The 17511-nt window shown below is 39.5% G+C and overlaps 1 long non-coding RNA gene across 1 annotated transcript in view; it reads right to left on the bottom strand.

The window, feature by feature from the left end:
* The window catches only part of LOC136382062 (uncharacterized), a 29661-nt gene extending 18664 nt beyond the window's left edge, over nucleotides 1–10997 (bottom strand). Inside the window, exon 1 of the long non-coding RNA XR_010747187.1 lies at nucleotides 10954–10997. This is a non-coding gene — a long non-coding RNA (uncharacterized lncRNA). The remainder of the gene's footprint in view (nucleotides 1–10953) is intronic.
* Nucleotides 10998–17511: the final 6514 nt, after the last annotated feature.

Below are 17511 nucleotides of genomic sequence, written 5' to 3'. Positions count from 1 at the left end.
GCACTGAGATAGTTGGTTCAAAGAACCCCAGGCTTGACCAGTCAAGGCACATACAGGAAAGAGCTACTGTGAGTTAATGTTTTCTGATCCTCACTGTCCCCCTTTCTCTCTCTCTCCTAAAATAAAACCTTTTTTAAAAATATGTTTTCTGCAACAGACATTATGTTCTTGAAACTTCTATATTGAGCACCCAAAAGGAATAATTGCATGAAGGGTGACAATGAGACATTTATAAACATATATCTTCTATTCAGTGGTTATATTTTCTATAAGAAGAGTTAGATGTACATTTAATATTAGACCTATTTTAATATATTTTTACACATCACTAAAGGGAAAACTGCATTAAAAGGAAGCACTGTGTTGTCAATTTCTGGTACAACTTTAAAATATTGTCATTAATTATAGATGGAGCACTTTTCTATGATAGATTCCTATTTGTTTGGCATCTAGCATAGCCTGAAACAATTTATTCATGTTCTCTTTACATGGCATTCAGCCCCTGGAGCCATAATTTCTGAGGGAAACCAGGCAACATAACTAGAATCCAATATAAATAATTCATATTAGACTGCTCTAGAATAGCATTTTCCAACCTCCTGTCCTCTTGCAGACTGGCACCATTCTATGAACCTGTAATCGAAAACCACTGTTCTAGAACATGCTACTCAATGAGATGTGCTGATCAACCCAACTTGACGGCTGAAGCATCAGAAGGAAGTGATCCATTTCTCAGACTTTCAAGATTAGCTAAACCTTTCAGAAGCTTCAGAGCTCTACAGTCTTTCTTTGTCTCATCATGCATGCACGCACACACACACTAATGGCTTCTTACCTTTGGCACCTTCTAGACACTTGGTAGAATTTTTATCTTTAGAAAAATAATAACCCTTTTACTACTATAGAGGCAGAACATTTACAGGTATAAAAAATTAAAAAAACACAAACAAGCAAACAAAAGTTACCTTCCCATCACCAGAATCATGTCTTACATCTCAGTGCATATACTTCTGAATCTTTATAGTTCATATGTATATTTGTATTTCTATTCACACATATATCTGTGTGTATTTTTCTTTACCAATATGACATTATACTCTGCCTACTGTTCTAAAACATTTTTAGTCAATGATCTTTATCTTTCTACTTCAATAAATTATTATGTCATTGAGTAGCTAAAACATATTCAAGTTTCTCCAATTAAGCTAAAAAATATTCTTATGATTGTTTGGTCCTATCCAGGATACCTATTAAGAAACATGTCAGATTATATATATTCTTTATTTCTCTTCAATCTGCCATGACCTCCTTCTCATGACATTGGTTTGTTGAGTACATAGGGCCAGTTTGTTTAACATTTCACCTTCTAGATTTATCTGGCTGCTTCGTATTGCCTCATGTGACTTATTCCTGTACCCCTCTATCTCCTACAGACTGGAAGTTATCTCTAACACATAGATGGATTCATGATAAACATTTTAGCTAGAATATACTGTAGGTGACTATATTTGTAAATGAACTGTCCAATGTGGCAGGTACCAGCCACATCTGGCTATATATATTTAAGCTAAAATTAATTAAAATTGAAAATTAAGTGTCTCAGTTGTACAAATCACATTTTAAGTGCTCGATAGTCACATGCAGCTAGTAGCTACAATTCGGGCGCTGTGTATATGGAACATGTCCTTCACTGCAAATGTTCTACTAGAATTGATGGCTAGAGACTGAGTCCATTTCTCCACCCCTGAGTCTGGGCTTGACAATATGATTTTCTTTGATCAATCATATACTAGTAAACATGACAAACAGGTTTGGGAATGTTTGTGCACCAGGGTTTGCCCTCTTTTGGAGCTGAAACCTTGAGACAGCCATGTAAAGAGGCTATGACTAGCCTACTGGAGAGTGAGACGTGACATGGACAATGCCTCCAGCTAGTCAAGCTGAGGTCCCAGCGATGTGAGGAAAGCCTTTGCCACCAGAAACCCAGCCACCCCTGTTAACTGCCAGACATGTGAGCAAGGCCATCTGAAATTCATCAGCTCCTGGTGAGCTGCCAGCTGCACACAAGACCAGCAAAGCTGTCCAGACTGAAGAACCAACCTGCTGACCCACTGAGTAATGAATAATAAATGCTGTTTTTAGTCACTAGATTTTTTGAATGATTTGTTACTCAGCAACAAGGAACTGATACATGATTAGAAAGGAACTGAGATAGTATTACTTTTTCCCTATACAGTGTCTTGTTCTCCATCAAATAACCTGCCTCATATATAAATCTTGCCTAAACTTATATCATATATATATATTTAAGTTTTATAAAATAATATTTTTCACTTCTATGAAATTTTCTACATTTATTAGCTGGCATCCTTTTGTAAAGTAGAGCTTCTCTTCATGCAGTGGACGAGCTGGTGCTCCTGTCATGTAGTTCCTACTGGAAAGGCAGAGTAAGTATTTAAGTGTTGCCTTTAATTATTGATTAAAAAGCAAGGAGTTGTTTAATGGCCTTCTCATAGGATGCTTTTTCTGGCTTTTCCTTCTGTGAGTATATTTATGAAGTCATAAATTTTGTACATTAAGTACATTTTATCTATAATCATAATCTTTTTGATACCGCATTGTCCCAACTTGGCCACCTTTTATAGATTTGCAAATCTATTATCTTAGAAAGCTTCCTTGTTTTCTGACAAAACAAGCTATCTCAAGCTCACCTGCATCTTCCTTGCCCCAGACCTAGGATCAGCCATTTCTCTAAGGAGTCTTGGGGACATACTGAGCGTGCAATCTGGGTGTCTAAGGCGATCCTGAGATGACACTGTTTGCAGGCCACTCCATTTACAGAGATGCAGTTTGGAGCCCACAAGGACTTCTACCTTTCTCAGTGCCCTGGTTTCAGTCTTTGTTCTTGAATCTGTTTCCAGCAGTTCCCACCCTAGACCGGACCCTCCCGCTGGCCATCTGATGGGTGTACAGTGCCCAGTGCATCTCAGAACCCCTTTCCTTTCTGCTGCTCATTGTTGATCTTGCTCCACTCCTGCTACCTGTGGGTTTGGGTTTTTCTCTGTCTCCTAGTTCTGTTAAAGATGTTGTCCATGAATTTTGACTTTTGTATGCCCTGATGCTCTACCTGCTTTTCAGAAACTGAAGTAGAAGAATTACAAACAGCTCTCATCAATCTCTAGACTCAATCTTCAGTCCAAACAAGGGCTGGAGAGTGAATCGGGAACTACAGATCAGAAGGTACAGTCTCCTGATCATGGGTATTGGTCAGGGGAAAGCACTAACCCAAGTCTATCCAATCGAAAGCCATCTGGACTTTTGCTGCAACTGTTGAGCTAGAAGGCTAGAAGGGCTGAAGGAATGAAGGCCTAAACCTGCTTGTAGCTGTCTGCTTGTCCGGGAGACGGCCCAGCAGATGCTGAGACTGGCACAGAAAGTGTAGAGAGTGGCACATGTCCTTCTGCTATTTTCTTTCTTCCTTTTTTCCAAACATTTTCATCATGTAATCCATAGGGAGCTACTTTGATTCATCACACAGAGAGAGCAACAGATTTATGAGGACTGCATTTGAACTCCTGGGTTCAGCCTTACCTGAAACTAGACCAGATCTGTTTTTCACTTATGTAACTTTAAAAAGTCCTTTTAATTAAATAAATTAACCCCTGTGAATGGCACACAGTAAGTCCCCAATATGTGCTATCATTATTTTTAAAAATTAATTTGAGCCTGACCAAGCAGTGGCACAGTGGATAAAGCATTAGACTGAGATGTGGAGGACCCAGGTTTGAGACCCCAAGGTCGCCAGCTTGAGCATGGGCTCATCTGGCTTGAGCAAAGCTCACCAGCTTAGACCCAAGGTTGCTGGCTTGAGCAAGGAGTTACTTGTTCTGCTGAAGGCCCACGGTCAAGGCACATATGAGAAAGCAATCAATGAACAACTAAGGTGTTGCAACGAAAAACTGATGATTGATGCTTCTCATCTCTCTCTGTTTCTGTCTGTCTGTCCCTGGCTATCCCTCTCTCTGTCTCTGTAAAAAATAAAAGAAAAAGAAAAACTAATTTGAATTAGTATTCAATCATTTTCAAGTATAAGAATAATAACAGACGTCACAGAAATGGTGCTGTGAGCAGCGCGTCCGACAGATCTCCCCAAAATCTCAACAAATTTATCAACTAGAAACAATAAAATTTATCCTTGGAGCATTCTGAAGTTCCACACACACTGAAAGCGAAAGGACTGTTATCACTTGAATCTGAGAGACGGGTCAGAACTGAAGGTGTGGAGGAAGCTAACTACCGCACGGACGTTCATTCAAGCCGAGGAGGGAGTACGCCTGTGGTGAGTCAACCCACGCGTGCAACTGCCTGCCCACACTCGGGGAGTGGCAGCCTGGGCACTGCGAGCAGCCACCGGCATGCCGTGAGAAACTGCGCATGCGCCTTGTGCCACGGTCTGGTCGCAGAGTGAGCTCCCTTGCACCACCAGCGTCCCCAGCAGCCCGCGCACTGCGAGTGAGAGTCCCCAGCCACCGGAGTGCCTAGAGCACCCCATTCGCTAGCGTGCCCTGAACATCCCACTCGCCCACGCACCAAGAGCACCCCACTTGCCCGCACACCCAGAGTGCCCCATTCTCCCGCACGCCCAGTGCACCCCAGCTGCCAGCGGCAAGGCGAGCAGGAGAGGCGCCAAGGCTGTCTTCCCTATTCCGGAGATTCTCTCTGTGGGCGGGGCACCTCACCCAGCCATTCAAGCTAACAACCAAGCGTTGGGGGAGGGGCACGCAGGCAGCCTGAAATACTTTCTGGAGCACAGCTGCGTATCCAATCACTGAAATTAGCTTAACCCACAAAATCTGTGCACCCATGGAGCTCTAATTGATAAGAACTCTCTCAGTTCAGCGATCCAAGACAAGAGGCCTGATATTTTTTAGTGCCTCTCGCTAAAGGGGCGGGGGCAACTTCTGATTGACAGAGCCTCCATATTCAGGGATATACGCTAACAAGAGGGACTTGGCAGATATTAAGATCTATACAGCAAGCAGCAACTAGTGCCTCTTCTTCCCAGCCAAAACAGGCTACAAAGTGTGGAAAGCCTGGGTTGAGTGGTCCAACTGAATGCTAGGCGCTGAACAGTCACCTTGACAACAATTGTCTCCCAGCCCCACCTGATTACGCTGGAGGCTCTGACTGCCAGAGCCTTACCCAGAGCCTTGCGCTGAGTGAGGATAGAGTGGGGATTTCCCAGCTCTTTGAGCCTCTTACTCCCCAGGCAGAAGCAGTGGCAGCCTCATAGCTGGATCACCAGGCTGCTAATTCAGGAAGGGGAGACTAGGAGAGAGACTCCAGGAAAGCAAACTCTCTTATTGTTGGACCCTGCAAACGCCAACAAGCCCTGACTACCAGCGAGACTAAAGCCAATTATATGACATTGCCATAGAATCCCATCAACTGCAAATCCCTACCTAAGCGTGACAGAGAGGCAGAGCCTGGGGTACAGAGTCACCGACCAGGAAGAGGGAGAGAAAAGAAAAAGGAAGAAGTTAACCTCTCAAAATCAAGAAAAATCCACAGACTTTATAACTTTTTCCACTAATTTTTCGTTGTTGTTGTTTGTTTCTTCTATCTTACTGCCTTTATTATTATTATTTCTATTTCCTCCACCTCGGTCCTTTTATTCTCTGCCCATCTTACTCTTCCCTTTTCTTGAACTACACTATCCATGAGTGTTACATTTTATTTCTTTTCTTCATCCTTACTCTCCTTTAGGGTTACACTCCAAAACCCTTAACTCTCACTCTCTCCCCTTTTGTTTTTTTTTCTTTTCCTTTTTTTCTTCCTTTGTTTTTCTCTTTTTCTTATTTTTTCCTTTCTATTCATTTCTTCTTTTCTCCTTTTACTTTTCCTCCCATTCAATCCTCAATCACGAACAAATTATTTAATTTGGGACTCAAGTTTTTTGTGTTTTTTTTTCTTTATTTTGCTTTTGTTTTTGGTTTTCTTTTGTTTGTTTTTGTGGCATTTTGGGTACTTTTCACTAGCATTCCTCCCAACCCAAGGTCTCCATTGTATTTAGTCTTCGCTCCACTTAATACAACAGATTTTTACTTATTATTTTTATTTTTCTTTCTCTTCTTTAATTATTATCTTTTTTCTTCCTTTTTTCTGCTTCTCTCTTATCCCTCTCATTATATCTCTTAGTTGACCATCACTTACAAGCAAATCATTTTATGCTTGTCTAAGATTTTCTCCCTTTTCTTTTTGCATTTAGTAGGTCCCTACTCCCTTTTTTGCCCCTTGAACTCTTCACCCCAAATCAGGCCCTCTGTTATAGGCAGTTTTTGTTCCATTTAGCATAATATAATTCACAGATCATCACGAGATTTCCCTAAGGAGGGGATAGGAGGGGAAGAGAAGAAAGAAAAAAAGGGGGAAATAATAAATTATTACTGGTTTTTTTTGTGGGGTGTTTCCCTTTTTTTTTCTTTTTATTCTTTATTAATTCTAATTAGTGCTATCAACAAGACCACCCTCAGATGCCAATAAGAAAAAGAAAATCGAATATTATGGATACAAAAGATAGAGAGGTAACACAAATAGATGTGGAAAATCTATGGAGAAAAGATTTAACATATTGGAAGCCTTGGAGCTAAATGACAGAGAATTTAAAATATAAATCTTAAAAATACTCAGAGATATACAAGAAAACACAGAAAGGCAATTTAGGGAGATCAGAAAACAACTCAACGATCACAAAGAATATATTACCAAGGAAATTGAAACTATAAAAACAAATCAAACAGAAATGAAAAACTCAATTCATGAGCTGAAAATGAGGTAACAAGCTTAGCTAATAGAACAGCCCAGATAGAAGATAGGATTAGTGAAATAGAAGACAAGCAACTTGAGGCACAACAGAGAGAAGAAGAAAGAGACTGAAAAATAATAAAAAACGAGAAAGCCCTACAGGAATTGTCTGACTCCATCAGAAAGAATAACATAAGAATAATAGGTATATCAGAGGGAGAAGAGAAAGAAAATGGAATGGAGAATATACTCAAACAAATAATAGATGAGAACTTCCCAAGCCTGTGGAAAGAACTAAAGCCTCAAATTCAAGAAGCAAACAGAACACCGAGTTTTCTTAACCCCAACAAACCCACTCCAAGGCACATCATAATGAAGATGACACAAACCAATGACAGAAAAAATTCTCAAGGCAGCCAGGGAAAAGAAGAGTACAACATATAAAGGAAGGCCTATTAGATTATCATCAGATTTCTCAGCAGAAATTCTACAAGCTAGAAGAGAGTGGACCCCAATATTTAAAGCCCTGAAAGAGAGGAACTTTCAGCCAAGAATACTATACCCATCAAAGCTATCCTTCAAGTACGAAGGAGACATAAAAACATTCACAAATACAGAAAAGATGAGAGAATTTATCATCAGAAAGCCCCCACTCCAGGAAATACTAAAGAGGGTTTTCCAACCAGATTCAAAGAACAAAAGAAAACAAAACCACAAGTAACAGCTCCACCAAGAACACAATAAAACCAAACTTAAACTGTGTCAACAAAAGAAAAAAAGGGGGGAGAGGATGGAGATTAACAGTAGCAAAGGATGATGAAGTGCAGAAATACTCATAAGATAGGATACTACAATGAATATGGTAGGTACCCTTTTCATTACTTAATGGTAACCACCCTTGAAAAAACCACCATAAAGACACTTGACTTAAAAAAGGTAGCAACAAAGGAAAGAAGTATGGAATACAAACAAACAAAAACAAATGATAGAAAAACAAAAGAGAAGAATCAAACAAGATACAAAACTAACAGAAAGCAATTTATAAAATGGCAATAGGGAACCCACAAGTGTCAATAATTACACTAAATGTAAATGGATTAAACTTACCAATAAAAAGACACAGAGTAGCAGAATGGATTAAAAAAGAAAATCCAACTGTATGCTACCTACAAGAAACACATCTAAGCAACAAGGATAAAAACAAATTCAAAGTGAAAGGCTGAAAAACAATACTCCAAGCAAACAACACCCAAAAAAAGCAGGTGTAGCAATACTCATATCTAATAATGCTGACTACAGGACAGAAAAAGTACTCAGAGACAAAAATGGTCATTTCATAATGATTAAGGGGACACTGAATCAAGAAGACATAACAATCCTTAATATATATGCACCAAACCAAGGAGCACCAAAATGTATAAGACAGCTACTTATTGACCTTAAAACAAAAACTGACAAAAATACAATCATACTTGGAGACCTCAATACACCGCTGACGGCTCTAGATCGGTCATCCAAACAGAGAATCAATAAAGATATAGTGGCCTTAAACGAAATACTAGAACACCTGGATATGATAGACATCTACAGTACACTTCATCCCAAAGCGACAGAGTATACATTTTTCTCTAGTGTACATGGAACATTCTCAAGAATTGACCATATGTTGGGCCACAAAGACAATATCAGCAAATTTAGAAAAATTGAAATTGTACCAAGCATATTCTCTGATCATAAAGCCTTGAAACTAGAATTCAACTGCAAAAAAGAGGGGGAAAAACCCACAAAAATGTGGAAACTAAACAACATACTTCTAAAAAATGAATGGGTCAAAGAAGAAATAAGCGCAGAGATCAAAAGATACATACAGACAAATGAAAATGAAAATACGACATATCAGAATCTATGGGATGCAGCAAAAGCAGTAATAAGAGGAAAGTTCATATCACTTCAGGCCTATATGAACAAACAAGAGAGAGCCCAAGTAAACCACTTAACTTCACACCTTAAGGAACTAGAAAAAGAAAAGCAAAGACAACCCAAAACCAGCCGAAGAAAGGAGATAATAAAACTCAGAGCAGAAATAAATGAAATAGAGAACAGAAAAACTATAGAAAAAATCAATAAAACAAGGAGCTGGTTCTTTGAAAAGATCAACAAAATTGATAAACCCTTGGCAAGACTCACCAAGAAAAAAAGGCACAAGACTCAAATAAATATAATCCAAAATGAAAGAGGAGAGATCACCACAGACATCATAGATATACAAAGAATTATTGTAGAATACTATGAAAAACTATATGCCACCAAATACAACAATCTAGAAGAAATGAATAAATTCCTAGAACAATACAACCTTCCTAGACTGAGTCATGAAGAAGCAGAAAGCCTAAACAGACTAATCAGCAGGGAGGAAATAGAAAAAACTATTAAAAACCTCCCCAAAAATAAAAGTCCAGGCCCAGACGGTTATACTAGTGAATTCTATCAAACATTCAAAGAAGACTTGGTTCCTATTCTACTCAAAGTCTTCCAAAAAATTGAAGAAGAAGCAATTTTTCCAAACACATTTTATGAGGCCAACATAACCCTCATACCAAAACCTGGCAAGGATGGCACAAAGAAAGAAAACTACAGACCAATATCTCTAATGAATACAGATGCTAAAATACTAAACAAAATACTGGCAAATCGAATACAACAACATATTAAAAAAATAATACATCATGATCAAGTGGGATTCATCCCAGAATGTCAAGGATGGTTCAACATACGTAAAACGGTTAACATAATACACCATATCAACAAAACAAAGAACAAAAACCACATGATCTTATCAATAGATGCAGAAAAGGCTTTTGATAAAATACAACACAATTTTATGTTTAAGACTCTCAACAAAATGGGTATAGAAGGAAAATATCTCAACATGATAAAGGCCATATATGATAAACCATTAGCCAACATCATATTAAATGACATAAAACTGAGGACTTTCCACCTTAAATCAGGAACAAGACAGGGTTGTCCACTCTCTCCACTCTTATTTAACGTGGTGCTAGAAGTTCTGGCCAGAGCAATCAGACAAGACAAAGAAATAAAAGGCATCCATATCAGAAAAGAAGAAGAAAAGGTATCACTTTTTGCTGATGATATGATCCTATATATCGAAAAACCGAAGGACTCCACAAAAAGATTACTAGAAACAATAAACCAATACAGTAAGGTCGCAGGATACAAAATTAACATACAAAAGTCCATAGCCTTTCTATATGCCAACAATGAAATATTAGATAACGAACTCAAAAAAATAATCCCCTTCATGATTGCAACAAAAAAAAATAAAATACCTTGGAATAAACATAACAAAGAATGTAAAGGACCTATATAATGAAAACTACAAGGCATTGTTAAGAGAAATAGAAAAAGACACAATGAGATGGAAAAATATTCCTTGTTCTTGGATAGGAAGAATAAATATAATTAAAATGGCCATATTACCCAAAGCAATATATAAATTTAATGCAATTCCCATCAAAATTCCTATGACATTTTTTAAAGAAATGGGACAAAAAATCATCAGATTTATATGGAACTATAAAAAACCCCGAATAGCCAAAGCAATCCTAAGGAAAAAGAATGAAGCTGGAGGCATTACAATACCTGACTTCAAACTATATTATAGGGCCACAATAATCAAAACTGCATGGTATTGGCAGAAAAATAGACACTCAGACCAATGGAACAGAATAGAAAGCCCAGAAACAAAACCACATATATATGGTCAAATAATCTTTGATAAAGGGGCCAACAATACACAATGGAGAAAAGAAAGCCTCTTCAACAAATGGTGTTGGGAAAATTGGAAAGCCACATGCAAAAGAATGAAACTCGACTACAGCCTGTCCCCGTGTACTAAAATTAATTCAAAATGGATCAAAGACCTAAATATAAGACCTGAAACAATAAAGTACATAGAAGAAGACATAGGTACTAAACTCATGGACCTGGGTTTTAAAGAACATTTTATGAACTTGACTCCAATGGCAAGAGAAGTGAAGGCAAAGATAATTGAATGGGACTACTGTTACATACCAGGAGACAGGCCACAGCAAACCCAAAGTGAATTTTATAAGTTTTATTGCAAACCTGCGCAGGGACTGCAGGCAATCCACGCAAGGGAACACTGCAGCCCCGAGCTTCTAAAATGGCTCCTTTTTATAGGGTGGCTATCTAGGTTGAGCAAGCGTTATACAGAAGCTGATGTGGCTGTTAGCTATTGGCTAGGGAGGTTGTGCGCAGTTACTGGGGGGGGTATTACTCAGTGGAGAATTTCAAACATAAACTTCTGATAAGGGTCTCTGACTCATCTGAACTCTTTGTTCTCGGCGTCACAGGGGCCCTATCAGCACTCCCTGTTCCTTCAATAGTTACACTCTTGACAGCCCCAGCATATCAGCACTCCCTGGATCTAACACTACATCAGAATAAAAAGTTTTTGCTCAGCAAGAGAAACTGATATCAAAATAAACAGACAGCCAACTAAATGGGAAATGTTATTTTCAAACAACAGCTCAGATAAGGGCCTAATATCCAAAATTTACAAAGAACTCATAAAACTCAACAACAAACAAACAAACAATCCAATAAAAAAATGGGAAGAGGACATGAACAGACACTTCTTCCAGGAAGAAATACCAATGGCCAACAGATACATGAAAAGATGCTCAGCTTCATTAGTTATTAGAGAAATGCAAATCAAAACTACAATGAGATACCACCTCACCCCTGTTAGATTAGCTATTATCAACAAGACGGGTAATAGCAAATGTTGGAGAGGCTGCGGAGAAAGGGAACTTTCATCCACTGTTGGTGGGAATGTAAAGTAGTACAACCATTATGGAGGAAAGTATGGTGGTTCCTCAAAAAACTGCAAATAGAACTACCTTATGACCCAGCAATCCCTCTACTGGGTATATATCCCAAAACCTCCGAAACATTGATACGTGAAGACACATGTAGCCCCATGTTCATTGCAGCACTGTTCACAGTGGCCAAGACATGGAAACAACCAAAAAGCCCTTCAATAGAAGACTGGATAAAGAAGATGTGGCACATATACACTATGGAATACTACTCAGCCATAAGAAATGATGACATCAGATCATTTACAGCAAAATGGTGGGATCTTGATAACATTATATGGAGTGAAATAAGTAAATCAGAAAAAAACAAGAACTACATGATTCCATACATTGGTGGAACATAAAAATGAGACTAAGAGACATGGACAAGAGTGTGGTGGTTACTAGGGGTGGGGGGAGGGAGGACGCAGGAGGGAGGGAGGGAGAGAGTTAGGGGGAGGGGGAGGGGCACAGAGAAAACTAGATAGAGGGTGACGGAGGACAATCTGACTCTGGGCGAGGGGTATGCAACATAATTTAATGACAAGATAACCTAGACATGTTTTCTTTGAATATATGTACCCTGATTTATTAATGTCATCCCATTAACATTAATAAAAATTTATTTTAAAAAATTGTGCTAAGTACTTTACATATTATTTCAGAAATCTTCACTTCAAGCCATAAGACATGTACACTTAGTTCAATTTTAAAGACTCAAGGAGGGGCTGAGGCTTCAAGAAGCTTGAGTAAGCTGATCATATAGCTAGAGGAAGTAGCTGGGATTTCAACCTCAGCATTTGAGTCCTGAATGAAAGATTCAAATCACTTAAAAAACTATTTGTGATTTAAAACTAATTAGATGCATAAGCACTTAATCCGAACCAGCCAGAAAATCAGCTGCAACATTGTGCTTAGTCAAGAAGTATGTCTGTGTTTGTAATCTAAGCTTCATTCATAGCTAGTGATGTTGGAACTGTTCTGAGATTCTTTCAATAGCACAGTGTAATAACTATATACCAGATTTTATAACTGAATGGCCAATTTCACTTTACAGAACCCTTCATGTTTATTTCTTTAAAAACTGTCAGTTAAAACAATTAGTGGAGTAGTTGAACAAGCAAACCTGGTCAGATAAGAAAGACCCGATTTCCAGGACAATGCCTTGTTTATTTAGGAAAAATTCTGTTCAGCTTTCTCTTGCTTTTGAAGTAATAGAATACCCCTGCTAGATATGAACATGTTTCAAAATATGTACTCTTTATCACTTAGTGAAAATGATTCCATAAAAGTGTTATAACTTGAATTAAACTACTACACATTTTTTGTTTTGAAATATGTTTAATAATAAATAAATTTAACCAAAGTGCTATTGTGTTTATAACACCTTTGTTATGATCATTTAATTAACAGGCACTAATGACTATCTACATCTTTGCTGAAAAAAGAAAAAGAAAGAAAAATGAAAGCAACTCTATTCCATACACATCTAATTGGAACTTCTTTGGAGAAAGATACTTTTTTAAAAAAATGTAACTATGTTAAAGATAATTCACTTTAGTCTACAGCCAGACTGCTTCTGGTAAATTAGTCAGAGAAGCACCAGAATTGTAGTAAGATTTTTATTTACTTCTATACATTTTCAGCCAGTACTAGATAATACTGTGGGGGGAGGAAGGATTCCTACCCATTTTACAAATAAGAAACCACGGGCTTAAAGGTTAGGTAAGCTGGAAAGACCACAGCTTTGAAATGAAAGGATACAAACCTGGACAATGCCAACATTTATGCTTTTAACTTTTACTTTTCCTCTTCTTTTTTTTAAAATTAATTTTATTTATTTCATTTTAGAGAAGAAAGAGAGAGAGAGAGAGAGAGAGAGAGAAGGGGGGAGGAGCAGGAAGCATCAACTCCCATATGTGCCTTGACTGAGCAAGCCCAAGGTTTTGAACTGGCAACCTCAGCATTCCAGGTCGATGCTTTATCCCACTGCGCCATCCTCTTCTAACAAGAATTTATTGAAGACTTGGGAATTGCAGAAATACTCCACAGAAGGATAACTCACATTTTTTTCCAGAGACATTACTCCCAGAGCCTACAGTCCTGAACTCACCCTTAGGGATCTTATCGGTTTCCCCAGAGACACCCACAAGTCAGGGATCAACTGAAGCCACCCACTGAGAAAACAAGGCCTCCCTAAACAGAGAAAAAAAATATTCCTTAGCTCAGAACAGTTTCCAGAGTACCTGTTAAGTCCAAGGATGCCCTGTCTAGATAGCTCGGTTTGTTGGAGCATTGTCCCAAAGCAGAGAGGTTGCTGGTTTGATCCCCAATCAGAGCACATACAGGAACAACTTGATGTTTCTCTCTCTCTCTCTCTCTCTCTCTCTCCCCTTCCTCTCTCATGGAAATAAATAAATAAATAAATAAGTAAATAAATAAATTTTAAAAAAGTACCAGGATAACTGAGAGCATCATCATCCACTACTTCAAGGGAAGCCCACCACCTCACTCAACACACGCTATGTTCTGAGTCAAATAGACAGGACAAGAACACACCAGGTTGCCTAGCTGTGGCTTCTTGCCCTGTGTGAAGCCATCATCCAGTGGTTAGCTCTCTACCAAGCCCAATCCAATTTCTTCTAGCTGATGTGAAGAAAACCTGCCTTGACCAACACTCACAATCTCTAGGAGAAACATATAAACAGCTCTAACAGATTTTCAGACATAAGACAGCTTCAATCTTGCTTTAGGAGAAAAAAACCTTTCACATGTTCTGACATACTCTCCCTTTATAGGACTAGACAGAACACAGGCAGATTATATAGTCAGGCTTTAAATAACTTCCTGGATTTAGATATTGACTTGTAAGTCTTGACTAGCAGGGTCAACCAGAAGGGACCTCCTGGAACAAAGGGTTACTTTGTTTATAAGACAATCTCCACTCTACACAGCAAACATTTTGAAATTTTGAAAGTAACAGTTTCTAATTTTAAAAAAAGAATTTAAAAAATGTTATTTTCTACTTGCTTCCAGAACCCTGTTCCATATGGAGGATAGCCACACAGATGCTTGGTGCCAGGTAAGGCAAATTGGGAAAACCCTACCGGCTGTGTCCGTCATGCATAGGGCTGTATGATAGAAATGGACAGTTGATTCCAAATACCTAGGGATTTGGGGGGGGGGGGCATGAGTAACTTAGGTTCCACTGAATTTTCAGTGTTCATCAGGCTGGAAGATAGGTATTAGAAAGACCCACATGGATGACTTTACCTTCCCAGAAGTGGTCAGCAGTCTCATGGCTGAAAGTGGTGCCCTGATCTTCTGTGGCACTTTGTCTAAACACCCAGAGTCACTGCCCAACTTGCACTTCATCCTTATTTTAGAAGCAGTACAACATATAGGAAATAACCAGACTGTGATGTCCACAGACAGGAGAATAGATCTCCATTTTCTTCTTACCAGATGTGTGACTTGAGCAAGCAGTTTTAAAATCCAAGTCCCTAGTTGTCTCACTTATTATCTGTATTGTATGGCAATGGTGAAGTATAAAAGAAACAATATATGGAGAATATTTAGCACATGCCTGGTACATAGTAGGTACCCTAGAAATAGTAGCTACAATATCTTGATTCAGCTCTGAGAGCAGGATTTATGTTTTCTTTTATCTATCCATTAACCCCACCCCCACCAGCCATGAACCTGCCATGTGCCTTCTTGCACTTGTACATGTTCAGTAAATATTTACTGAATTATCAACACACAAATAAATAAGTGAATATGGTAACTGTCTATAGAGCCTAGAGGAACACTTTTAAGGCAATAATCACATATTTTGAGTGATGGAGAGTAATATCCGCTGTCTGGCAGATACACTATAAGAAATAATAAGAAAGTATGTGGAGCTTATGAAAGGTCAATGTGCTGGTCCTTGAACAGCTGGCATTTCCTCTCAGCCCAGATGGAACAGACAGTCACTCAGGATTTAGCATGGGCCTTCTCCATCACATGTCAGCTCAGTAGAATGATGCAGGTGGGCCTGGGACCAAATGTTTCACAAATTAATTAACCAAGCAGCATCCAGGAGAGGCCTACAGGCTGTCAGGTTGATGGCCAGGAAATGAAGTTGAAATAATTTCCACTCTTGAAAGCTCACAGTTTATTGGAGTAGGCAGGTGAAGAGAGAATCATAGTTACATGGTAGTCAGGGCAGATATATGACATCATCTGTGGGTGTGGTAAGATTCCTCTTGCCTAACAGTCTCTCATTATCTGACTTCACTCTCACTGGACCAACTTGGGTAACCATCAACAGCAGAGTGGAGTACACTGATTGGCTAGACCCAGTCACATGCCCACATTTGGAGCCAAAAGTCAAGGTAAGTTTCACCAGAATCCTATGGACTGGGTGGTAAGGGGAGAGATGGCTCCTGGGCCAGGCATTTGCTGATTTGCTCTCAGATATCGGCTCAGCACCACAGAGAACTCTTATCTTCTGGACATCTTTGTCTTCCAGTTCCATGGTAGATTCTGCCCATCGGAGTCATTAATGGACATTAGAGGACAAGAAGAGTGTGAAGCCACAGTACGTATCCTGCTCTGTTTGCTTCAGGCATCATGGTGCAGACTATGGCTGTGTCTCCTCTGGGCCCTCTCCCTTAGTTCCCAGCTCCAGCTGGTCAGGCCCTCCACAGTGCGTGCTTCTCCAGATGGCCCTGGACTCTGGTGACATTTCCTCCTCTCTTGATCCCTTTGCCCTAAGTGTGGTGGAGAGTTCTTGCTGCTGCTAACCACTGGACAGCCTCACTACCCTTGTTTGGCTTCTCAACCCTTCTTCAATCAACTGAATAACTAGTTCCCAGTGTACACTTGACTCTCTTTGAAATACCTGGAGTGAATTCTACTGTGCCCACTAGACCCTGACTCACATAGTTTCCTCAAGAAAAACCCAGGAGAGAGCATGAATATTGAGCATGAAATCAACAGATGTCTACTACAAATTAACTCCTGGTTAGTTCTTGTGAGTTTCTCTCCCAGGGACAGAAATTATTCCTCTGAAGGTCAGTCTGTGCCTGCCTTGCCACCACCTGCCAACAGAACTTGTAGGTGGTCCCTTCCAGGGGCCTGCGGTGGCAGGAGCAGCAGCACTGTGCACACACTTTTCCAGCACTGTCCACATGCTCTAAATGTCCCTCAGTGCTCACCACATACTGAGGTGCTGTGCTGCCGTATCTCTGTTTTACAGATGAGGAAACCAAGGCACAAAGAAGTAAATTCTCTAAAGTCCAAAAGCTGCTGAGAGGTCAAGGTAAGATTTGAATCTGGCATTCTTGCTTCAGAGACTCCCTCTTAATCATAACATCTGATGATCTCCAAGCTATGGAGGGGTCAGCCAAGGTCTGGAACACTCCACTTTGCCGATCATTTGAATAAAGTGGAGGTCCTTCTATTTGGAAGTGACAGCGCATCCTGTCTACAGTAACCAGTGTTCAGCCCCACTGGGGGCATCTGCAGTGGTGGTACTAGGCAGAGACTCCCTGCAGTCTTGTTTGGGGTTTTCCTCCAGGCAGCTGGCAGCATGGAGCATAGCATGACTACCCCTAATAAACTCTGTGGATCAAGGCTCTATCTGCAAAGACATTTGTGTGCAAAACAGTCACCACAATCACAAGAAATGTGATGGAGAACACTGTGCAGTCTGCACAGCCCTAGACAGACCCTTGCCCAGAATTCCAGTCAGTAGAATCCAAATGAAATGAGGAAATATTGATGGAGTTTCAAATGCCACCTAATTAAAGCACAA

Source organism: Saccopteryx leptura, chromosome 10 (genome assembly GCF_036850995.1).
Source record: "Saccopteryx leptura isolate mSacLep1 chromosome 10, mSacLep1_pri_phased_curated, whole genome shotgun sequence".
NCBI classification, from domain to species: domain Eukaryota; kingdom Metazoa; phylum Chordata; class Mammalia; order Chiroptera; family Emballonuridae; genus Saccopteryx; species Saccopteryx leptura.
Note: the sequence above shows the minus strand (reverse complement) of the source record. Positions and strands in the feature narration are given on the sequence as shown.